Source organism: Garra rufa, chromosome 16, assembly GCF_049309525.1.
Source record: "Garra rufa chromosome 16, GarRuf1.0, whole genome shotgun sequence".
Lineage (NCBI taxonomy): Eukaryota > Metazoa > Chordata > Actinopteri > Cypriniformes > Cyprinidae > Garra > Garra rufa.
The window spans coordinates 26,477,633-26,504,646 of record NC_133376.1 but is presented as its reverse complement, the minus strand read 5'-3'; the positions used below and the strand labels follow the sequence as shown (position 1 = coordinate 26,504,646).

Genomic DNA, 27,014 nt, shown 5'->3' with positions numbered 1-27,014 from the left:
GACTCACAATGAAAATGTAAACAAGGAGTGGCTGTTGCTATGAAACGGGTTGTGAGGTGACCTATAGCATGTTGAGTGATATGACACAGATACAATGAGTAGCTGACATTTAAGCAAGAAAACTAGATATGAATTGGATAACATTTCTATGTGTGTGTATATAAATAACTATTAGTCTACTGGAATAGAAATGACCTAATTTAAGTGACTAATACTAATTAGCATTTATCAAATAACTTCTCTTTTAATGTCGTGTCATTTTAATTAACTGTCAGTTTATTTTAACAAACTACAATTTTGAAGACTTCTGCCATTTGAAGGTCATTTTGAATATGACGCCAAATACATTTGCATTTCAACTGACAGTATAACCAGTAAACAGAGTTATTTTTCAAACAATTAGGTTAATATGTGGGCTGAACTGAAACAAACTGGTATCCAGCAAACCCACTGTCATAGGGCAAAGAGCCTTTTGATTTAAGATCAAATTATTTTACAAAAGTGTCCAATTGACTGGTTATACACAATTATCACGAATTATATGTTATACAGTCAGCTCAAAGTAGTTCTGGACTGAACTGGTTTAACATTAATAGAAAATACACACTACCAGTCAAAAGTTTTTGAACTGTAAGATTTTTAATGTTTTTAAAGAAGTCTCTATTGCTCACCAAGCCTTCATTTATTTGATCCAAAGTACAGCAAAAACAGTAACATTTTTTTTTAAATATTTGTAGTATGTAAAACAACTGTTTTCTATTTGAATATATTTTAAAATATAATTTATTTTTGTGATCAAATTTAAATTTTCAGCATCATTATTCTAGTCTTCAGTGTCACATGATTCTTCAGAAATCATTCTAGTATGCTGATTTGCTGTTCAAGAATTTTTTATTATTATTATTATTATTATTATTATTATTATTATTATTATTATTATTATTATTATTATTATCAACATTTAAAACAGATGAGTACATTTTAGTTTCAAGATAGTTTGATAAATAGAAAGATCCAAAAATCAGCATTTATCTGAAATAAAAAGCTTTTGTAACAATATACACTATACCATTCAAAAGCTTAGAGTCAGTATAATGACGAAATTACAGATATTAATACTTTTATTTAGCAAGGATCCTTTATATTGATCAAAAGTTATGATAAAGACATTTATAATGCTACAAAAGATTTTTATTTCAGATAAAAGCTGTTCTTCTGAACTTCCTATTTATTAAAGTAACCTGAAACAATTCTTCTCAGCTGTTTTCAACATAATAACAAAAATAATACATGTTTTTTGAGCCGCAAATCAGAATATTAGAATGATTTCTGAAGGGTCAAGTGACTGGTGTAATGATGCTAAAAAATCAGCTTTGAAATCACAGGAATAAATTACATTTCATAAAATATTCAAATAGAAATTTGACAAAAGAAAACTCATTAATTTAATACTAAAAACAATAACTACCCTTAAATAAGTAATGCTGTAAACAAAACTTTTAGGATGTGTGGGTGGCAAACGAATTTCCATGGGTCTCCTGAGTTCTGTGATTTTAATTTTCCACAACTAAAATATGATACTACTGCAACCCTACTCAGTTAGAAACATATTATTTTAGTCAGCTTGCATAAAATATTTAGTCATCCCCATAGGTTGTGATGTAACTACAGAATTTGTGAGTAAACTTTCCTATGGCTGATGTAATGTGTGACTAACTGAGGACGCTGTGTTCCTAAAATGGACAGTTTTGGACCGATTAACCATTCAATTATACTGCACCACCAACTTTCATGAACCCTCACCACTGAAGTATTAATGTTATTTAAATGTTGTCTCAATATACTAGTCTAAAAGATGCCAAGTTTAGTTAGAATGTCCTAAAGAAAATATGAAAATGTTCACATATATCTGTGCTTTGACATTTCCAACAGCTTGAGCATCAATGCTGTACACACACACCAAACTTCACATCATGACCATAGTCTCTAATTTTAAAACTCAGAAAAAAAACCTCACATTAAACCATCAGAAACTAACACATTTTCATTAGCAAGTCTTTTTAGAGCTGTGACTTGTGGTTTAATGTTCTGTTAAACGCAACCGCCCACAGCATGTTCAAAGCCTGTGTGCGTTTCTGTAAAACGCTACTCGCTTAGCTGCTCACCACACGTGTTGCTTTAGAGCTTGCGAAATGGTAGCTTCTATTCACAACTTCTAAACTGTGAAGCTCTTTGTTTTCTGAGTCTTTGTGAGCCTGAATTGCATGTAATTGCATTTCAAGGCTGGTATCTGCCCTGAGCTGTTCCTATGATAAGCAATGACGATAACCAGTCACATGTCTGACCTGTGTACTCGTTGTTTACAAGACAGACTAGAATATTAGACACAGGGGCTGCCCCTTCTCTGTAGGCATCAGAGGTAACCACTTGTCCTCATCTGGTCGATCTCTTCAGCACTCGTTAGCAACGCACACATACATACACCTGTGCAGCTAAAGCTCTAGATTAAAATAACTACTCTGGGCCCAAGCATCCAGGACTCTGACACTCAACACTAACCTGGTGTCAGCAGCAGTAAATGTTTTTATTGCAAGGTGCAAATGGGAATATGTCATCCATGTCGCTTTGAGTCTGGAAGGGTGCAATGCTGCCAGCATTCCTCTTAAATGAGAACGCCAGGTGGCTGATTTGACTCAAGAGTGGCGGTACAGCAGGTTACAAACAGACAGAGGCCCTTCTATCAAAAAAGAGGAACTTGCAACTGCTTTAACAAAAGAATGGAGTTCTGGAAAACACGTTGTGTGCAATGCTTGGTTTCATAAGACCGATTACTATATTGTCTTTAAATGGGTGGTTTTGGTTGTTTAGTTATTTTGTAGGCCTTGTCATGGGACGCTTGACTATGTGATGTTTTTGTGACTAATTTAGTGAATACACGCTAAGCAAGAAAGACTAAGTCGTGTGGTTTACATGGGAAGTGGTCTGACATATCAGTCATCTGTGAACATGTGACACGTAGCTCATTTTTGGTGAGATACAACAATGATAATGAGTGTTATATTCATTTTCTGACATCAATAGCTTAAAAGAGCATTTAGTCTTTCTTTAACTTCAACCAAGTCCCCATAACTTTGAAAAGAGACCACCAAAAATCTATGTGGATCTGAAAGTTGACTTTCTGAAGTTTCATGTACTAATGCTTTCTAGCTTCTCAACCAATTATACTACTCGGTTATATTTTATGACCATATAAAACCTAATATATTTTATGCCAATACACTCTTAAAAATAAAGGTGCTTTAAAAGGTTCTTCAAGCGATGCCACAGAAGAACCATTTTTGGTTCCACAAAGACACATTCAGTCAAAGGTTCTTTAAAGAACCATTTCTTGCTTGCCTTTTTATAATTTGAAGAACCTTATTTGCCATAAAGATCCTTCCGTGAAACAGAAAGGTTCTTCAGATGTTAAAGGTTTATTATGGAACCATTTAGACAAAAAGGTTCTTCTATGGCATCATGAAGCACCTTTATTTTTAAGAGTGTAGATTGGACAGTCTCAACTCTAGAACAACAGAAAGAACTCATTCAGTGGGCAGTTTCAGTGGAACATCGCCCACCAAAGCTGGAGACAAAAACAAAACGGGGGTAGCAGGTGGGTGGGAGTCGTTAGCTTCTTCAACAAAAGGGCTTTTCCCAAGAAGAGATTGCAGGCCACTCTTCCTTATTACACCAAGACCATGTGTTTCTCTTGGCTAAACTGACTGACCATTTGTTCTGCTTTCTTTCCTAAAACCATGATGTTATACAAGTTTTGGACAAGAAAAAAAATGTATCTCAAGGTGTTTGCAACTTCAGGTCAAATACAAAACAACTGATCTTCTCAATATATTCTCTCATTTTCTTCACGTTGATACTGAATATTCTGTTATGTAATCATCTGTGATAGCATGTCTTCTGCCAGTATATGTAGTACCTGAGAACCAAGGCATGCCAGTCTGAGCTTGTTTCAGGAATCAGACCGTTTCGACACAGAGAATGTGTGTTGCTCAATGGAAATGGGGAGAGCAGTATGAAAACGTGATGCAAATCTGCCCGAGCAGTCAACAACATATCGACAAAGGAATGACTGCCTAGACTATTTTAGCAGAACACTACTGCTTTGAGTAAAAATTCAAACAAACCCAACGGCGAAATGATAGCTATCTCGTATGGTGATCTCATGAAACTTTTTACTTATAAATAGTTTGGGTTTTTGCATACTGGCGTCATGGTCTGATAAGATTTTATTTAAATTGAAGTCAGCCTCAACGTTGACAAACATTTCTTAGAGTATTGTTATACTGACAAACTAGCTCAATGACAATAACTCTAAAAACAGTTTGAGAACCCTCAAAAGCTGAAATACGAAGGACCACCGCTAAAGAATCCTCAGAGATGTCCTCAAAACCTTTAGTTAACTACCAATCCAGCAAGTTTTGGAAAGTCATCTACTATGTAAAACCCAATTACTGAAAGAACTGAAAGACTAACAATCCACAGTCTGCAATATGAGCCTCAGCAACAGCTCTCAAACCATCCATGCCACACAATGCTATGACAGGAAGAAGACAAATATTCTTTCTCAGGCCGAGCCCTCTTCTGTTCTACACGCTAGACCAGCTAGATCAGTTTAGTCCACCCCTCCTTCTCAGTAGGACCTAATGATCCAATTACAGGCAGGGACTTGTTGACGCTGTTTTATGCGGAGAGCCAACCTGACACTACCGGCGTCGCTGCCAACTGTGACAGAAACTCAGGCCTGAAGAGAAGCCCCAAACAAAGCAATCCGCAGCAAAGGGGCATGTGTTTGACTACTAGCCAACTCCAGGTGCCCTGGCTAATTTACAATACAAATCAGGGACGGCCGGGTGGGGGGCATAATGGTGCGAGTGGTGTTGGTATCTCCAGGCTAACAGGGGGTCTGACAAGATAAGACTAGTAAAGTAAATCTGATATTGTCCTGAACACCTGAGGTCATGTGACATAGGGTGTGTTGGGTGGGGGAAAATTCCCTAGAAGTCCAAGTTTTCTGACCTCCACCAAAACTCTTTCACATGTGAATTTGAATGAACAGAAAGTATGTTTTTAAAGTTAAAAGTACTTTGTACTGTTTTTACATTAATAATAATGCATGTAAGAAGCTTAATATGAAATTAGATACATTTCAAAAGACCTCAATAAGACATTAGTTTGTTTAAAACTCTTGGACACATGCTTGAACGTAATCATGTCAAAAAAAATCACTGTTTTCTCTATGAGACTGGTTGCCCTGCTACTTACAGGCTAGTCTCAGCGCATACCATGGAGATGACACAAGTTACTATAGTAAGTATGGTGTCAGGCATAATTACACGTGGTAAAATGACGTTTTGTCAGGGTTATATCTAAAAAAGAGGTGCTCAGGGACAACGATTAGAGTTGTTTGTCACTCTCCTCTCAATGAGATACAGAGGGTTCTTAGCACAACAGGATGAGCAACATTCAGACCAGGTTTCATGGCAATGATGAGGCCTGATAAACCAGTCTAAAATCAAACTGAAATCTACAAGCCCACGTAATGGAATCAGTGACACACTATAACAGCAAAACCATCACTTACGTGAACAGCATTGGTGCAAAGGATATTTGTATGCATTGTGCGTCGTTGGCAACTTTGTAAGCATAGGTAAAACAGGCTAAGATGTAATCGAAAAGTTTATTTTGACATTGCAACCCACTCTAACCGTCGTATGGGCTTGGTCAATAGACTTACAAAACATGATTGCCTACCTCACTCTCGTTACCCATATAAGGCAACAATACTTTCAAAACATTTGACTATAAACTTGTAAATACCAAATATTATATACTAAATATGCTTTGTTAGATTTGTACGACTGCAAAATGGTCTGTCATGTAGGGAAAATGGCGCTAAACCTGTTACTACACACGTCTGCAGCAATTTATTATATAATTGTTGATCATGCGCCCAATAGGTGATTATTAAAATGTAAACCAAACTGTTTAGCTGCACTAATGTAATATAGGATATATATATATAAAAACTTAAAATTTTGACTTAAAAAAAATAAATAAGACAATGTAGCTTCATAATAAACTCAATACGTTTTGCATATACGTGTATATATGTAATAAACAATAAAGCTTACAGAAGAATGCATACAACAGAAACTTGGCGCTAACAGATTTACAACTACATACTATCACATCGTAAAGATATAAAATAGTCACTAACCTTAAAGGTTCAGGGGTTTCATGTCAAACTCCATGGTTATGGTAGAAAACATATCACAATGTTGGAAAAATATGAGATAAAAAAGAAATAATGTTAAAAAAGAAAAAGAGAGAGATTACGTTGACGGGAGTAAAAAAAATAATAATCCAAGGGTGTGTCTAAAGCGAATCGAATGGCATGTTCAAGGTGCTGAACACTGACCTGCCCTCTGCCTCTCCCACTCACTTTAGTGGTAGATGGAGCGAAAATGAGAACAGTGTAGGGGAGGGCAATGGCAGTGGGTTGAAATCTTTAAAAAAGAGAAGTACTGCAAAGCAGAGCGCTCTCTCACTGTGACTCATCCCCCAAGTAACCACTGACAGAAAGGCTGTAAAACAGAACTTCAGCATGTGGCCAATCGGCTGCAAGGGCAGAGCTAATATGCAAATGAGTTCAGGTGAGCTCGAGCTGAAGTTTCGATTGGCTAGCGTGTGCAGTGGGGGAGGGGAAACCTGGACAAAGTAACAATCAGACTACACCTTGAGCTATGTGAGACGGGTAACACAAGACTGGGTAAGAGTGTAAAGGTTTTCATCAAGTCGACGTAGACGTGGCAAGAGTAAAGCAGGCGCGGGGAATTCTAACCAGATGAAATGCTCTTTCAAGACGAGATGTTTCAGGGAGAGCGAAAGCTGAATCCACATCAACTGACTAGATCTCTTTGTACTTCTTGTTTTGAGTGGTACCAGAGGTCTTGTTTGAGTGGGTGAAATGGGAGTGGCCCTCCAGGCTATATGACACCCCATAAAGCAGGCTTTATGTTTGATATGAGGCATGAAAAACGGCATGCGTTATAAACTGGAAGAGCCGCCCCACCTGGTTGCACTGTTGAAAAGAACACGGACAAGAAACACTTCCAATTCATTAGAGCCCCTACCACTGACTTCTACGTCACTACGTTCTTTCGACCAAAGGGAAAGTACAGAATTGTGACTCTGCTGCATGGTTTGGTTGGAAACTGCCGTCATCATATACTCACCCTTTATGTTATTGCAAACCTGAATTTCTTTTACGGAACACAAAAAACACAGTTAAAGTCAAAAGTTTACATACACCTTGCAGAATCTGCTACATTTTACCAAAATAAGAGGGATCATACAAAATGCATGTTCTTTTTTATGTAGTACTAAACTGAATAGCTAAGCTGAATAGCAATTTATAAAAATGACCCTGTTCAAAAGTTTACATACACTTGATTCTTTATACTGTGTTGTTACCTAAATGATCCACAGCTTTTTTTTTTGTTTAGTGATAGTTGTTCATGAGTCCCTTGTTTGTCCTGAACAGTTAAACTGCCTGCTGTTCTTCAGAAAAATCCTTCAGGTCCCACAAATTCTGTGGTTTTTCAGCATTTTTGTGTATTTGAACCCTTTCCAACAATGACTGTATTATTATAAGATTCAACTTTTCACACTGAGGACAACTGAGCGACTCATATGCAACTATTACAGAACGTTCAAAAGCTCACTGCTGCTTCAGAAAGAAACACAATGCATTAAGAGCCAGAGGGTGAAAACTTTTTGAATTTGAAAAAAGTAAATTTCACTTATTATGTCTTCTGGGAAACATGCAAGTATCTTCTGTAGCTTCTTAAGGGCAGTACTACATAAAAATACATGATATTTAGGCAAAATAAGAAAAATTTACACATCACCATTCTGTTCAAAAGTTTACACCCCTGGCTCTTAATGCATTATTTTTCCTTCTGGCGCATCAGTGAGCATTTGAACCTTATGTAATAGTTGCATATGAGTCCTTCGGTTGTCCTCAGTGTCAAAAAATGGATTTCAAAATCATACAGTCATTGTTGGAAAGGGTTCAAATACACAAAAATGCAAGGGACTCATGAACAACTATCACTAAACAAACAAACAAAAAAAAAAAAACAGCTGTGGATCATTCAGGTAACAACAAAGTATTAAGAATCAAGTGTATGTAAAGTTTTGAACAGGGTCATTGTTATAAATTCAACTTTATTTATATAATATTATATAATATAATTATTTTCTCTTGTGGACTATATGTAAATGTATTTCATGTGAAATATTTTATTCAGGTCAGTGCTAAATAAAAAAAACAACAACATGCATTTTGTATAATCCCTCTTATTTTGGTAAAATAATTAACATTTTGCAGATTCTGCAAGGTGTAAACTTTTGACTTCAACTGTATATATTTTGAAGAACTGAAGAACTGTTTTTGACTATACAATGAAACTCAATGGGGTCCAAAACCACATATAAACAGCAAGCCATTTCTCACAATATCTTTTACATTCCACAGAAGAACGAAAGTCTTACAGGACTGGGACAACATGAGGATGAATTCTCTGCGCCAAATTCCCCTAATAAAGTGACCATGATACCAAATTAATGTCAATCTCCCATTAGGTTTCATAGTCCTTGTCAAGCATTTTTATCTGAGACAATCCAGCTGACAAACAGGAAGCCAGAGTCTGTGGCATGGCGTGGCTTAGTGAAAAGCGCTGAAATGCAGTGGGTTTTGTCAACGCACCATTTATACTAGTAAATGAGACAGTGAATGCACTCTAAACAGACAAATAGTCATTTAATTGACACTTTGCCAACTACAACGACAGTTACGTTAGGGCTTACCGGCAACTACCTGCCTCTTTCTGAGAAACCTTGACTGTGCCAATGAACTGCTGGGGAGTAAAAAAAGGAGTCGGGCCTCTTGGGTAACCTTCAGTCTAGTGGGCGTGTTCTCAACTTGCTTAAGAATATGAAGCCATAGTATTATGTATTGCATACACATCATCCTTCACAGACTAAAGAGGATTACAAGAAAGCAGAAAAAAGGGAGAAAAATATACACCATTAGATGGAGTCCTGGGTATTATGTTCAATACAGCGCTGAGAACGTGATGGAAAAGTCTGTAAACACGCAGCAAGCACCTGCCCCTCTATGCCAACAATACGTATGACATGAAGCAATGATATATAAACCGTCTGTGACATCAAGTGGGGCATATCAAACAAGTCCAACAGGCTCCACATCAGAAATAAATGCACAAAGAGACAAGATTTGCATATGATATTGTTTCCCTAGAAATGGCAGAGCACCCAACAAATACAAAACACATAGTCAAATTATAATTATAATAAGAGTAAAACTGTTTGTTTAAACACGTTTAAATTGACAGTTTTGCTTGTGTATTAGGGCTCTATGATTTCTGTGATGTGGAAAACGCGAAATTGCGGAATCCAGTCATAAAAATGGAATTTACTCTGTAACGCGGAACGTTACAGAATTTGCCTAATTTGGGATAAATAAATCAAACGTAGTATCTGTGAATATTAATCCTCAAAAAGTACTATTTTAATACAAACCTGCATGTTCTGCATGTCTCTGTGTGAAAGAATGGCACAGACACGCAGTTTCGTTAACTACACATACACTGAAGCACACGTGATGCTCGCTGTGTTTTCAGATTCTGGCGCCTCAATATATGAGTAGCCTACATGATGAACACAAACAATCTTTAGAACTGCTCTGAGAGTCACTTCAAGAGTCTTTTACCATTTCTTTTGAGGAAATCTATTGTCATATCATATACAAACAGAAACCTGAAGGTCTTCACAGCAACCTGTCAAAATAAAAGTTTGGTTTAACTTGAAGAAACTGTGACAGAATTATTTTACTTAAAGTAATAACAGTACTTTTACTGTAATTTTTGTTTATCTTTTGTAAATCTTATTATATTTGACCAGAAAATTATTTACCAGAATGTATTTACCAGAAAAATGTAAACACAACCCAGTAATTCTTAAAAAAAAGGAAGAAATAAAGAAAGTAAGATAATAATAATATATTAATTATTTATAAAATCAAATAATTAGACATGCTTTTGATTATTAAAAAGTAATGCAACTATTAAAATGGAATCCAGGAAATTAATCACAAAAACTGGTAAAAATAAAACTGAATTTGAGGTATTTCATAGGGCCTTTAAAATGTTATTTTTGTTAATCTTTTAATAAACTGCTGTTAAATTGTCTGTTTCATGATTTTAATTAATAAGACATGTTCTTTATTAATATTAATATATATATATATATATATATATATATATATATATATATATATATATATATATATATATATATATAACCATTAAAACATAAATTTAAATAGACAAAAACAGAATTTGGAAAAACTTTGGGGAAAAAAAATGTAACAGATTTCATAGGGCCCTATATGTATGAAATAATAGATGAACAGGGCATATTAGCCTCAATAGAAATAAAAGACAAAATGACTGTAATTATCTAATTGGTCAAATTACATGTTCAAGGCATAGATCAATGTAATATAATATAATATTTGCATGTTTATATACAAATATGACCTTGGATAAACTATGCAGTGTGTGTAATTTAATTCACACTACAATAAAAGAGCAAAAGAAATGAAGGAAGAAAAACAATTTTTCTCTACAGAGAGTGTTGAGAGAATTCAGTAGCTCTCACAGCAACCTGATCACATGCCTTTGCTGACAAAGTTCAAAAGACACACCTTTCCTATACAGCCTAAAAATAAAACCAGCCCACTCGCCTTTACTAGCACTGCATGACTGAGTCCAAGCTAAACACAGCCGAGCCACAAGAAGGCCTCATTTTCTGCTGTGTGCCTGTTTTAAAAATGTAGATGGCACACTTTGGTTTTACCCATGTCCGGAGTAGCTCTTTTTTCTGTATACTGCTGCTGACATACACGTATAACTGTGGCTTGAGTACTCTCAGGAATGCTAATGTACACACATTCCTAGGTTAAAGTCAATTTACTCTAACCAACTGACATGTTCGGTCTTGATATAAAATCTTTACAGTTTGTAGTGAGAACATTAAATAACTTGTAAACGCTTATTATCTGTGATGCAACGGAACTCCACAGTGCCCTTTATAATATTACTTACATCACTGGGTGATAGAAAACAGTGGCATATTAGAAGAACAGGTCCAAAAATAGACATAGCCTTGAGATAATCGACAAAGACAAAGCACTTCTCAGGGCTGGTCGTGTTGTTTGCGAGAAACCCGAGGTCAGGTGGTAACTGCTTCAAGAGGCTTTGTGCACAAAGAAAAGCCCTCCCTCCATAGCATCCTGGTTAAGGGCCATCCTCAAAGGACCAAGGGGCAAGAGAAAAAGCGGTGAAGCATTCTAATTAAATCCAGACAGAAGCACCATAAAGTTAAAATACTAAAATCTGCTGCCTTGTAGGAATTATAGCTTTAAACAGACATAAACATGCCTGTATGTGTATGTTTTAGTGGCTTTACCAACAATTTTTTACCACAAACATGACCTTCTAAAGTCCTTTGTGACCAGAATTCAGTTCAATGCATGCTTCAATACACTTACAAAGTAAAGGTTAATTGAATGCCACGCCACAATCCACAGGATTCCAAGGTAACAGCTTTTGTAAATACGAATGTGGACAAAAAGATTACATCTGCTCAACCTTGGGATATCTCCGTCCACTAAGAATGACAAGAGATGTGGGATTATGAACAGATACAACATTCCTGACCTCAGAAAAAAATCAGTGGATGTCAAGTGGGATAAGGGAGTTTTAAAGGAAATTCCGCTACTGCACACTAAGGTGTTGAGTCATTCCTTCCATGACCCACAATATGTGATAAAGTGTCCACGTCTCTAACAGGTAAATAAGGACACTCCTACTGAAAGAAAAAAAAGCCTCCAGCTATTTAGACTTGCATTACAAGTTTAATATATTAACCCATAGCTCCACAGAGTTAAGATTTGTTATCGCTGTAATTTTGTAAATTTCTAACTACTGGTTAGGTAATATGGGAAACATAATAGGTGGAATGAGGCAAGGCCATCTTGACTGTCATTAAAAGAATGTTTAATTTTTGGAACACCTCATAATTCTGAGCAAAATGAAAATTCTGTCATTCTGTTAAAGTTGTTTAGAAACAACTTTTTGGCCAGAATTATTGACACCCTTGGTAAACACAAACCAAGAAGCCTATAAAAATAATTCTGCATTGTTAATCCTTTTGGTCTTTTATTCCAAAAATTCACAAAAACCTGTCCTTTCATTGAGGCAAACCAATTTAAAAAGGGGGGACAATTTCATTTTGAAATAAATATTTTTCTCAAATACAAGTTGGCCACAATTATTGACTTTTTATTTAATACTTTTTGAAACCTCCTACAAAACCAGTCATAAGGGTCCATTTTTTTAAATAAGTGTTGAATAAATAAGTTTTCCACTGATGTATGGTTTGCTAGGCTAGGACAATATTTGGCTGAGATACAACTATTCGAATATCTGGAATCTGAGGATGCAGAAAAATCTAAATATTAAGAAAATCGCCTTTAAAGTTGTCCAAATTAAGTTCTTAGCAATGCATATTACTAATCAACAAGTACGTTTTGATATATTTACAGTTGGAAATTTACAAAATATCTTCATGGAACATGATTTTTACTTACATAAAGTGCTCCTATTATGCTATTTTAAAGGTTGGTAATATTGTTTTATGAGTCTCCTAAAACGGGTTTACATGTATGCAAGTTCAAAAAACACTTTAGTTTTTTCTTCAAAACTAGATTTCATTTTACCTCATTTCTAAATGATTCGTAAACGACTCGTGCGAAGCAGTTCGAAGAATCAGTCTCTCTAAACCCGTCCTTTTCGTGAGCCCTCACTGCTGTGATTGGTCAGATGGCGCAGTCCTTTATGATTGGTCTACCGCGTACAGCGCGTGCAAAGCCCATTCATTGCCATTACTGAATGACAGCCCTGGAGACTTGTCAATACATAGAAAAGATGGTATCGATTGTACCTTACCAATTCGAGCCGGAGTCTGATGATGAAACGGTTGAAGTAGCTGATCGACAAGAAACTGACACCGTGTCTACTCCGGCTGCGAGCGGTGTGGCGTGACAAAATACTATGCTGTCTACACTGGATGCAGCAAAGCGCGACAACGGTCGTGTCCGGTGAAGACACGGTGTGATTTGCAAGAAGGACAGGAGAATACTTCAACTAGCTAGCACATACTATCGTGGAAAGTGCTTGCAATTTGCTTATGTAAGCGAAACGGGCACACCTCTATGTTGTAAACTTCAACATTATATAAGGCATTATACTGTGTAAAACCACGTACCATCCCTTATCATTACTTCAACTAATAGACAGACAGTCAATCGATACATTTTTAGACTACAGTGGGCCCACAGCTGAACAACATAACTATAGAAGTGTGAGTTAGCCGGTTAGCAAGACACCTGTAGGGTTTACAACATACACAACTACATATTTTGAATGATCGTTAGAAAATACAATCAAAAATTATTAACCATACTTGCAGGTAGAGGTTCAGAGGAGCAAGCCTCTGATAAACTGGCCACTGATCCATCTTTTAAGAGCAAGCGTTTGGTGAATGTCGCATTGTATTTCCCGAGAACAGTCGTCAGTAAAATAATGGTTCTCGATGTAGAATGTGGGCGGACATTATGCAAATGTGTTACTTTGCGACGTGTAGCCGTAACAGAAAAAGATCCGAATTCCTGATGACTGGTTTAAGCAATAGTGAGCCGACTCTGTATTTTGATAGACAATAACTTTATTTATCGTGCACTTTCGGCTTCACAACTTTGCAGGTAGTTTATGTTCACATACAGCTACATGACACACCGCATGAAAGGTCGTTTTTGAAAAGGCATAATAAGAGAACTTTAATATTCTAATGATTTTTGGCATAAAAGAAAAATCGATAATTTGGATATCATACAATGTATTGTTGGCTATTAATACGAATATACCTGTGCTATTTATGACTGGTTTTGTGGACCAGGGTCACATTTACAAAAGCTCTTCACCAGAGTCTTCACCTATAATGCCTGATGAGTTTGGAGAACACTTTACAAAAGATCAGAGACCATTTCTTCATCCAAAATTACTCCAGACCCTTCAGATTTCTATGTCCATTTCAAGGTCCATGCCCAATTCTATAGGGTTTAGTTCAGAGGACTGGGATGGCCTTGGCAGAAGCTTAGTTTTATGTTCAGTGACCTATTTTTGTGTTAATTTCTGTTTTTGGATCATTGTCCTTGTGTAAGATCCAAACATGGCCCATTATAAGATTTCTAGCAGGGACAGTCAGGTTTCGAATTTTTATCTGTTGGTATCTGATAGGATCCATGATCCCATCTATCTGAACAAGATGTCCAGGACCTCTGGAAAAAATAGGCCCACAATATTAAAGATCCAGCAGTCTATTTAACCGCGGACATGGGGTATTTTTTCCCCCCAGTGTTCACCAAACTCATCTTGTGTGTTTGCTGCCAAAAAGCTTATTTTTAAGTTTAGTTAGAAGATCCAGTAGTGTCTGGCAAATAAATATCCTGGAGTTGGGATGAGAGCATTTTCTTTTCTTGATTTATTCTTGCAACCCTCCCAAACAACATGTGGTGATATGGATGATGTTTGGTTTTTTTATGCTTTCTGACCCCAAGACTTTACTATTTTCTGCAATTCTCCAGCTGTGATCCTTGGAGAGTCTTTGACCACTCGAACTCTCCTCCTCACCTTCCATTAAAGCCGGGCATACACTGTACGATTTTTGACCCTTTTTGCCACGATTTTTCACTCGTGCGAGAATTTCTTGGATCGGGCCGATTTTCAGCTGACTCGTGCGTCTCACATCGTGTAGTATACACAGGGTAACGAGAAGCGATTACCCTCTCACGATCGACAATCGTATGGTCGGATGAAAATCAAACTGGTTTGAAATTCTGGTCGGCCCTCGTGAGTGTATCGCACCGTTGAAGCAATGCTACGAGCGTCTACGACCTGATTACCCCAAAACTCTGGCACTGCGCCTGTGCAAACACGAAAGTGAAAGTGAAGGAAGTAGTGATGGGAAGTTCGGATCATTTTACCGACTCGGACCTTTGAGTCTCGTTCAGCAAAATGAACGAATCTTTTTTCGAGTAATTTCGTTCATTTTAACAATAAATATAATTCAAATGTTAGCCTTTAACCTCCCTAACACATCTACTGCTGACACAAACGTTAATCACACTTCAAACAAAACAAAACAAAACAAAACTATAATGCTATAAGAAACAGAAAATATTAAATCATTGTTTGCCTGGGTCTTTAGTCTAGAGCCCTGCATTTGAGTCCGAGCCCGTCGGGGCCCGAATTTTTTTTTTTTTTGCCCCTAGGGCCGGGCTTCGGGCCAATTTTCACGTCATAACTTGCACATATATCGGGCGTGATTTCATGATTTCATGCGTGCGTCCCCGGAAGCGCCAGTGATTTCTCGCGCATAGCAGAGTATGAGCGGAGCGCGGAGTGGAGCGGTGTGATTTTGAATGGAGGAAGGAGCGGATTTTTTTAAAAGTCGGAGCGTCATGGTTTTCACTCTCTTCAAGAGCGCTCCACCACCGCTGTTTAGCTTGATAGAGATGGATCACTCAAATCAGAAATAATGTGATCTGTAGGTAAAATAACTGACGAAAACGTATTATTTTCATTACAAACTTTGCACTGGATAAAGCAGCAATACTCTTTTAATGCTGACAATTATTAGCTGTGGTCGGAACAAATATTGCACACTATGTTTGAAACTCTCCTGTTATTTTATTTTATTATATTTTATGAACAGGACTGTTACATTTCAAACATACTTAATTTGTTTGTTTTTTTTGTTTTTGTTTTTTGACGCGGAGCGGTGTTTCTGACATCAGTGAGAGAGGAGTGGAGCTGGATTATTAAATGCAAGGAGTGCGGGGGAAATTGTTGCCGCTCCACTGTGCTCACATACCGCAGAGAGATTTTCAGCCACGTGGTAAAGTTGTGTTTTTTAAGTTTTCTATATTATTATTTATTCTTTATATATTTGTTCAATATTCGTTTACTTTACCACTGCGACTTTGTATGTTCCGGTTTTGCGCAGCAGAACTGCCTGCCCTGTTTGAAATGCCTTTGTTCTGAGATGGTGATAATAAACTTTAAATCTAACATTTTGCTATATTGATGTTTGTTTTATATCTGTGAATTGCATTGTAGACTAGTCAAGTGTTGATTTGATATATGGTTAAATTGAGTAAACACACTGTGGACCACATACCGCTTGGATATCGATGTCACTTAAAAAACTAACTTACATTTAAAAAACAAACAAACAAACAAACAAACAAACAAAAAACTCCAAACTTTTCTCTAAATTGTTCTGATAAAAAAACCGAAACGAAAAAACATAAACTTTCTATTAAATACGAAATCTGGTCTATTTTAATGGCTGTAACAGTATAAGCTGTTTGGCGGAAAAAAAGACGGGCTTCGGGTCGGACTCGGGCCAAAATTTTTGATAAGCTGTCGGACACGGGCCGGGCTACAGCCTGTGCGTCTCGGACCAGGGCCGGGCTAGGGCTTAGATTTAAGTCTATGTCTACTTTAGTCTATGGTTCGCTCACCTCGCCTAACGACTCTAAAAACAGGTGAACTAATTCCAGTAATAGGATGTTGCGCATGCGCGACTGAACGAATCACTCCCCGAGACGACTCGTTTGTCCCGAGTCACATTAAAGATTCGTTCAAAATGAGCGAATCGTTCAAGAACGACCCATCACTAGAAGGAAGCAACATGTTCTGTTATTTCAAAAGTTCAATAAAAAAAAAATAATAATAAAAAAGAACATTCTTCAGATACAAATAACATCATAAAAAAAAAAGATAAAAAAAGTCCATGCGCTTACACGAACTCACGGAAAGGCACGAGATCGAGCGCTTTTTGCTCTGGTGACCCTCATCATTCCTTGTCAGCATCCTACTACCGTGTTTTTGTTGTTCTTCTTCTTCTGTTTCAAGTCCGACGTGCGATATTGGACGCACAGTGTGAGCGGTAAGATCGCATAAGAGCATCGGGTCGTACAGTGTGAGAACATAAATCGTGAGCTGCGAACTTTTACACCCTGCGATTCTGTCGTGCAGTTTGAGCTAGAGCCAAGAGCAACGATTGATAATATCGCACAGTGTATCCCAGGCTTAAGACAGTTTAGATACTCTTCCAGGCAGATTTGTAACATTTTCGGTTGATTGGAAATTCTAAATTATTGCCCTGATAGTGGAAATGGGAATTTTCAATGCTTTAGCTCTTTTCTCACGGCCAACAAACTTTTGTGAAGCTTACCAATCTTTTGCTGCACATCAGAACTATATTCTTTGGTTTTTCTATTTATGTTGGACAATTAAGGCAATTTGGCCTTTGTGTTCCCTCATATGTGACCCTGGACCACAAAACCAGTCTTAAGTCGCTGGGGTATATTTGTAGCAATAGCCAAAAATACATTGCATGGGTCAAAATGTTTGATTTTTATTTTATGCCAAAAATCATTAAGAAATTAAGTAACGTTCATGTTCTTTTTTTGTAAATTTTTTTGTAAAATTCCTACTGTAAACATATCAAAATGTTATTTTTTATTTGTAATATGCATTGTTAAGAACCTAATTTGGACAACTTTAAAGGTGATTTTCTCAGTCTTTTTGATTTTTTTGCATCCTCAGATTTCTGATTTCAAATAGATGTATCTCAGCCAAATAATGTCCTATCCTAACAAACCATACATCAATAGAAAGCTTATTTATTGAGCTTTCACATGATGTATAAATCTCAGTTTTGTCAAATTTAACCTTATGACTGGTTTTGTGGTCCAGGGTCACATATATGTGTGACCCTGGACCACAAAACCAGTCATAAGTCGCACGGGTATATTTGTAGCAATAACCAACAATACATTGTATGGGTCAAAATTTTTCTTTTATGCCAGAAATCATTAGGATATTTATTAAAAATTATGTTCCATGGAGATATTTTGTAAATTACCTATTCTTTTCCTATCAAAACTTAATTTTTGATTAGTAATTGCTAAGAACTTAATTTGGACAATTTTAATATGATTTTCTTAATATTTAGATTTTTTTTTGCACACTCAGATTCCAGATTTTCAAACTGTACAATGGAAAGCTTATTTCTTAATAAATCTCAGTTTCAAAAAATGTATCCTTGTGAATGGTTTTGTGGTCCAGGGTCACATATTTCTATATTGTGGCTACACAAATTTATATTTGTAGTCACCCAAGTGTGCTAAAAATGTACAGTAAATATAAAATGGAAAATTCTTCAGAGATATTTTACTCGTAATAACTTCTAGGGGTGTCAATAATTGTGGCCAATGTGTATTTGAGAAAAACATTTATTTTATAAGGAGACTGTCCCCCTATTTTCAATTGTTTTACTTCAATGAAAGGTTATGTTTTTGTGAATTTGTCAAATTAAAGATCAAAAGGATTAACAATGTAGATTTATTTTCAGACTTCTTTGTTTATATTCACCAAGGGAGCCAATCATTCTGCCCATGACTGTAACATTCTTTCATCTGTGGAACACAAGAAATTTTAAAGAACGTCATAAGTGCTACAGCAAAGGGCAAGTTTATTCAAAATATTTATTTTGGAGTTCAAAAGAAAAGAAGAAGTTACACAGGTTTCATTTTTGGGTAAACTGTCCCATTTGTGCTGGATAAAGTTAACAAAACGACTACAATCAGGTATGGAGGAAAATAAATTCTGAGTTTACACCACAAATGTAACAATGCTGTCGAAACATCAATATCTTCTCCACTATCTCTATTATTATTTGGTCTGCACAAGAAAGTTACCATCCCTTAGCAGACAGTATACGATCCTCACAAAACCTCAACTAATTAAACATTAGACAAAGAGCAAGGCCAACATTCCAGACAGTCCAAATAACACATCTGTGCATGGAGAGTATTGACCAGAGCAGTGGGAAAAAAACACAATAAGCGCTGTGACACTTGACACTACATAAAGTAAATCCTAATTCGTTATCAGTGTAACTTCCTTGCCACTTATTTCAGATCATTAAATTGGCAGTGCCTTTCACACACATTATAGTGAAATACAACAGAAGCTGAGCCGCTAATGATGGTTGTGGGGTCTGTTTTAGAGCTTAAATGGTCAAATGGTATGTTTTCTCTCTGAGGACCAGACACTGGAAAGCATTATGCTAGATGAATACCTAATGTCTCAGTCTATTTAAATAATTTAAATCCAAGCCTGAGGGAGGAACGACCAACTGTTCTAAAATACAAACAAAATAAATAAGTAAACAGGTACAGTATTTAAAAAATATATGTTTTTACTTTGACTGCTTTATTTTAGCCCTGTCTAGCGAGGCAGTCCCTGAATGAACGTTTTACTGGACTGAGTCACACTGGCGTTGATGTACAGTAATAACAGTCTCATTTAATGTGCCGTGATACTTTACACATTAGACAGTTTTTACTCTCAAGTGTAAATCAGCTGGATAAATTAGTCACATCTGCCCCTTTAATGGACCATCTAAATCTCAAACACACTCAAGAACATTTACTCAACATCCCACGTCACTTTTTTCCACACATTGACTTTCAATAAAAAACAACTGTTAAAATGTCATTTGAGGTCTACTGAAACTGAGTTTTGGGACCTGAAAACATGAATGTACAGTATAAAACTGTTTCTAATTATATTAAAAGTTCAGTCAATGTAACGTCTGTAAAAAGCAAACCCTCCTTTTACCAACACCAGCCACCAGCAATAAGATGTGCCTGCTAAAAAAATACCCAAGCTTTCCATATTTGTCTTTCTTTAGTCAAAACAAAGGCAGTCGGCCTTGTATCTCTATAATGCCTTGCTTAATAAAACACCCACATATTTGGCTACTGCCATCTGAACAGCAAGGTTACAGCAGCAGAACATTACACAAACCAAAATATTAATCTAATGTAAACACAAACAGAAGACAAGATTTCTTTGTAAATGACACAATTGTGCTAAGGAAATGTGTCAGGAACAGGCTTCAAATTGAAATGATTTCATTCTGGAAACATAATAGGTGGGATGTGTGAGAATCACCCGTCTCCACTTTTTACTTTACTAAGAGCCATTTCTCAACAGTAATTTATATGGGGAACAATGCAAAAGTCCCTAACTTCTACATTTCAAAACTGAAGTAATGTTCCATTAGGGTCATTCCGTGTCAAATCAACCAAATTACAAGAAAATTCCCATGCAGCGCAAATTTTTGACTTTGTTATTATTTTTTCTGTAGAAAGACAAATGTATATAGTGATGAAAGCCAAAATTTTAAATGTCATGGATGAATATTTACTGAGTAAACCACTATTGCAAAGGTGGGTCAAAATGTTAATTTTCACCTGAGATTTGGAGCCAGTCTACAGGGGTAAAAGAAAAAAGAAAAAGAAAGATGGCAGCATCATGTTATTTTTACACAGAGACTGGTAAGTCTATTAGTAAAATCTGATGACTCCAGCAATCTTTGTTTCATTATATGCCAACGGTGACAGCTCAAAAATGGCAAAAAGCACTTCTTGTTTGCATGCCTGTAAATCCATAAGTAGAAAAAAAGAGATACATTTCTAGTTTTAACATTATTTGTTCTTTAGATATTCCTCTTCAGAAGAAAATAAGTATCAGCTGTATGTAAAATGGCCCACATTTGGTTTTTGGCCACTGAAAATGTGAACAATTTACCAATTTACGCATGGCACCACATTGAGATCTCCATATCTCTGGGACTGAACCATCGAGGGCCTGAATCAAGATCAAGATACCAAAAAAATTGGTAAGGTGAGACACAGCAGGCAAAAATGCTGTTTTTTCATGCGCCTGTCAAGTTTTAGATTTTTTGTTTTTCATAAAGGAAAACATCCAAAAGACACTGTGAAGTGTTTCTTTTATAGTACTTATCTATTTGTGTCAATAGATTTCAATTACGAGACACATTTTTAAAAGTTGTTTTCTAAAAATTTGTTTTTTTCTCCTACACGGAGTCAGAAATCTCCACTTCAGTAGCACTCACACACACACCAAACTTTACATTTTTATTCCTATTTATATTTGTTCATATATAATTTGCTTCATTATATACAACATATTATTCCCCCAAAAATTGCGAAAAGATATTGTTTTCTGTCTGTTCTAAGTATTTTCTGAATTATGGAGTGACAAAATGAGATACCCAAAATTCCCTCTGTAAAAACCATTTGACTCTAATACGTCAAAGAATTAAACAAGAATGTTGAAATTGACTTTAACCAGTGTTTAGATTTTTGTTCTAGAAATGTATGCAAATTAGTGCATATTTCATTAAATGTTTACAATTATCAATGTAATCAATCAACTGGGTAAGTAAGGTGATAACTATTAGTTATTTTTTTACCCTATTCACCTGCAGTGTCTCGCCTTGTTAGGATCTAGAATCTAAGAGGACATTAAGATATCTTTAATACTTTTGAGTTACAGGCATGCAAATTTGAGTCAAAAAACACAGAAAGTCACTGTTGGCATATATTGAAACAAAGATTGCTAAAGTCAACAGATTTTACTAAAAGACCTACCAATCTCTGTGTAAAAACAAAACATGATGCTGCCAGCATTCTAAAGCCATTTTACACTGTAAAATGGCTACAAATCTCACGTGAACATTGTTATTTTGACCCACCTTTACAAAATAGTGGATTACTCAGTAAATATTCATCCTTGACATTTATTATTTTGGCTTTCATCACTATATGCGTTTGTCTTTCTACAGAAAATATTTTTTGGTTGAGTTGACATAGAATCACCCATTAAACTACTATGGTGCACCTTTCCATGCAGGAGTTACTTTGTTTGTAAAATTACAAACAGTGAAACTAATGACTAATATGAAAATTCCGTTTTGTGTCTACACTATATTACATAATGCATCATATCCGGGCTCAACAACAATGATTGCTTCTGTTGTTTCTGCATGATTGGTTCTTATTATGTTAACAATGTATTTTTATACTTGCTAGAAATATTTACAATAAATGGGTTCTATAAGGGGTTTATATATTTCATTAAAAGTGCTAACATGTTCACTTTCTTTACTAAACAAAATTACAACAAACAGAAAATTACACATATAATTAACTCCATAAATTCGTATACGATTCAATTCGCTTGCAGTTTTCAACAGATTTTTACTGATGACCGTCAGTATCGTTTTTGTTGCTTGCTAGCTGTTTATGTTAACAAGCTTGATAACACTATCTTGAAGGCAAACCAGCAGAATTTGCAAAAACAATACAGAACACCTCCCAGAAAACCACATTTTTAAAAGGAAGGAATAACAATGAATGTCCAAGATCAATGAATCAGGGCCACACTGGCGTAAAAGACCAAATGACAGTTCTATGAATTGGTCTCAGGCCATCCTTATTGTTGAGCTTAACATATGAACACCACCACCTTGTGGAAGCCTAATGACTTCACGTTTTGCCCACCAATTATATGACATAAGGCATATCATCTGGTTCATTCTTGTCAGCATTCTAGAACCAAAAACCATATTTAAAAGATTTACGTCAAAGTTTTGAGTAATTACCCAACAGACAATTACTCAATCCATTTTTGCACATGTTGTAAGTTGTGTGACAATGAATGATGAAGGCTTACACGCAGAAAAATGAGGCGTTATATTATGCGTGCTGTCCTAGCACACTCCAGATATCTTTGCTGATGCTTGTAGTCTGTCTGCAAGGAGGCGGCTCATGTTGCAGCAAGCTCTCAGCTGATGATGCCCTGGTGATGCAGTTCCTGGATACCGAGTTTATAAAGACTGATGTCTTCAAATGTGGAGACAAATCAATAGCCAGCCCATTAAGTCATATCTCATGTGATTTTCTATACACCATCAGGCCAAGACACAAAGTCGGAGCCAATCTGCCCTAGGATAACTCTCCTTGACTTGGCTTCTTATTCACATGGGATTCGCCGTCACAGCCACATATTCTACAGCAAACACCGGGGATGTTCCCTAGACAGACGCTTCCCACATACCTCTCATTGTCATTCTGGGATATCTCAAGCCACGTGCCTCATCTGCTAAAAGAGGCAGTAAGGGCATCTGAGAGCCCCTTTGTGCCTTCTGGCAATCCAGTTCAAAGGCACAATAGGGTCATTGGCCATGAGTTCTGAGATGCAAAGTCATAACAAGAAAAGGGGGGAGTATTTCCAAGGACTGTATTTCTGAAAGAAAAGACTCAAGACAGCACCAACCAAGGGGTATATTTAGAGCCTCTCATTGAGGATAATTAGTTTCAGAAGACTGGAATTTCCAGCTATCTAAAAGCCTCTGGGGTGTACGAAGTCTGGGAGGGGGCTGTTGTAATGGGAGGGGGTATCAGAACCAGCTGATAACATTTTTGGATGAAACGAGCTGACTAATATCACAAACTCCCAAAGCAGGAGAACACAAGTATACTCCCTGACCCCAGCACCTCCCAATGGCCAGAATGCTGAGAACACAGCCAAACAGATACTTCAACATGCATGTCTCACAGGGAAGCTTTGTGTCCCAAAAATGTAAACATCTGGCAAAGATTTAAACAGTTAAGACAATGAGTGAGACATCAAACCACAAATAAAGAAAACAAATTAAGACAACATCACGCCAAATGAGTATACATGCACCAACAGATGGATTTGATACTCTGTTACAATATGAAATTAGTCACTAATTTAACTTCTAAATAAAGCTATACACAATAAATGACCTGTTAGCATCTGTTTTACATACTGTAACTGCCTGCTCACTATGTTATACCAGATAGATAAAAGCACTTTTGCCCACACATCAATGGCCTTTTATTCACTCTTCTGCCATTTCTTCCCCGAAGCCTTGGCTAATTTTTGATCCTGGTCACAAGTAGTGAAAATGACACAAAGTCAAACCAGTTATATACATATATATACAAAAATCTACAAGTGCGTGCTGGTCTGTATGAAAACACTGATGCACCACCACAAGCCCCAGCACTGAGGACTGGATAACTGATTGTTCACACTCATGTGAAGCCCTTACTGTGTCTTGACCAGCAATGTCAGCCTGAAACAAGGGATTCTCACACTGAACCAGTCATTATAGTCACATGCCCGCAATCATGCTGGAACAACTCAGTGCACAGTTATGGGAGAGGGGCACAACAGAGCAGTGGGTCAAGCTATCCTGGGGGCTATTCAGATCTAAACAGTCATATGAGATCAGAATGATGACAACATATGGTGGTTTTGTAGAATGTCAACAAATCCAAGTAGTTCTATGTATATCTGAATTACATAAACAATGCTTGAGCATGCAGTCAGTGATACACAAAGAGAAACTTCTAAAAGCCTTTTTACATTCTAAAATGCACTAATATGCGTTGAGAAATAACTAAATCTAACTAATATCTTAAGTAATAGCATTTGAACAAACTTTGCAAGCACTTACCTTCATCTTAACGTGCCATAATTGTACAAGTTGTAAGGTTTAGCGTGGGGTAGCGTTAAGTGATGGACACACTGCGATCATTTCAATGAAACAATTCCTGAACAATCTGTCATCATCTGAATCCTCCCTCCCGTTTCATTCCTGTTAAAATTAAGTAACTTTATCCTCTCTTTCCCAACGACAGAATCTTCTAAAAGCTCGTTGTTTTTGAGGCTCTAACCGAGCTTTGTCGCTTTCTCTTGCCTAACATAAGGTTATACTGTTTTCACTGCGTGGGGAATTCCTTGCGCTCACATTTTCCCTCGAAAGCGATTGGTCCGGCGTCTACCCTGCGAAGCGACCGAAGCGTCAAACTAAAACGCTCCCATGTAATCAGTGTCGCGTCTTTCAGGGTTGTGGATGGGATGGATGACGTCGGCACCTAATCGACGAATCATAAGACTGTTTATGTGAGCAGTGTTTACGGTTTTGGCTCATTTCATGTGACCATAGCAGTAGTTATGAGAGACATCTCTAGGTGTTCTTTCAATTAACACTTTAGCAGCGCGTTGTGTTTAAACAGTGTAATCCAGAGCCTATTTGCACAACCATTCATTTTGGTTAACGTAATAATCGCAGTGAAAACATCGCTTTTGTTATAGGGCGATCAGTCCATGTTGGCTGAATGGAAGTGTCCTTGTCCCGCAGGTGAGTGAGCGTTGATTTGTACCATCAAATAAATTCAGACAGCCCCTTAATGGTACTGAACGTTAGTTTGTGATGTACACAAATACAGATGACCCCTTAATCACACCGCCTGCACCGCCCATTATCGGAATAGCCTGTTTGGGGAATTCAAGGGTAGTAGTGTTGTTTGTGGTCAGGGGATTTACTTGTATTTATTTATACAACATTTGATAAATTATCCTGACTTTTAACGGTGGTATTTTGTCTTTTAATATTTAACATTTCCATAGATTAAAAAGCACACTTTACCCATTAACTATTTGCACACTACATGTTTTTGTAGGACTTAAAACCTAATGTACAGACATAAAAACAGAACAATAAAGGGCTAATCAGTCATGAATAACTTTTTTTCATTCTCTCTTTCTTTCTTTCTTTCTTTCTTTCTTTCTAAAAATCGCTTATAGTAACCACATAATCTCTCCCTTTTAATCATCATGCTCTTTGAATATCTTTGTTTTTTTAACACAATGAGTCACACATCTAGTAGGAAGTAATTCAAAGCAAATTCCCCATGAATGTCAGTCAAAAGACTCGCTTTGATTACAATTCATTATTATATTTTGTTTTGAACACTATTTACTGACCCTTATTTGTAACTACCTGCTCATAATGCTAGTTCTAGATAAATAGTGTGACATTGTTATTGTTATCATCTCTTGCTTTGATAAAGTTGCTTTTAAAAGTATGCATTACATTATTGCGTCACTCCATAAGAAAGGAAAAAAAAAACTAATTGCGTTACTTTTTATGAAAAGTAATGTGTTGTGTTACTTTTGTGAATTGGGTTGGGCTTATTTATTTGTTTTTAATAACAAAAAAAAGTTATATTTTTTGGCAATTGTAAGGGTCCTTTAACACCAAAAGTGAAATTATTAAACCTTATTGTGAAGGAAACGCCAGTTTCTCTCAACATGGAACTGGATAGGTGTCAGTGAATAAGTGAAAAAACAAAGTAACTTGCGTTACTTGTTCGAATATTTTTTGTCTATTTAAAAGTAATGTGTTACTTTAATAGTTACTTGAAAAAAGTTACTTGTAATGTGTTACCCCCAATACTGTTAACATCTAATCAATTTCCCACTGCGTTGGCCTAGTGTCAAATTGAACCCAGACCCACTTATTAGTGCTGTAAAAATACAGTAATATATCTTGACCCACTAAAAATGATAACACACCAGTAACGTGATAAAAGCTTAGTTGTGTAGATGTTTAATCAAAATTTCTTATTTTTAAATTCAGTATTAAAATAGCATATTTAATTGTAGCATAAATAAAGTTTTAGTTGCATTTGGGGTTTTTTCTAATTATTTAGCTGCAATTTCTCGTAATCCATACATTTAAAGCTAAAAACATTACTTCCCATACCGGGAGTCGAACCCGGGCCGCCTGGGTGAAAACCAGGAATCCTAACCGCTAGACCATATGGGAGGCTGTGTGAAGCTTCGGTTTTTATCCATTCATTCACGAAGAATGCGTTATAACGCTTAAATCTCTGTTTTATGTATCAAATCGTTCTTCTTATGTTTATATAAGTGTCCACTGAAATAAATGCGCAGTCGAGAAATTTTCTAAAAATGTGTTAA

General features: G+C 36.4%; 1 protein-coding gene and 1 non-coding gene across 4 annotated transcripts in view; both read right to left on the bottom strand.

Annotated features, from left to right (window-relative positions):
• The window catches only part of elf1 (E74-like ETS transcription factor 1), a 56,019-nt gene extending 30,982 nt beyond the window's left edge, over window positions 1-25,037 (bottom strand). For 2 of the 3 annotated variants that reach the window (XM_073820955.1, XM_073820957.1), the window contains exon 1: window positions 6,275-6,516. The gene's annotated coding sequence lies outside the window, so the exon portion shown is untranslated. Of the gene's footprint in view, window positions 1-6,274; window positions 6,517-24,702 lie in introns of those variants that run through there. The other variant, XM_073820956.1, reaches the window with a different exon arrangement.
• A 1,750-nt stretch (window positions 25,038-26,787) lies between these two features.
• On the bottom strand, window positions 26,788-26,859 carry trnae-uuc (transfer RNA glutamic acid (anticodon UUC)). The gene has a single exon. It is a non-coding gene; the product is annotated as a tRNA-Glu (tRNA).
• Between the last annotated feature and the right edge of the window lie 155 nt (window positions 26,860-27,014).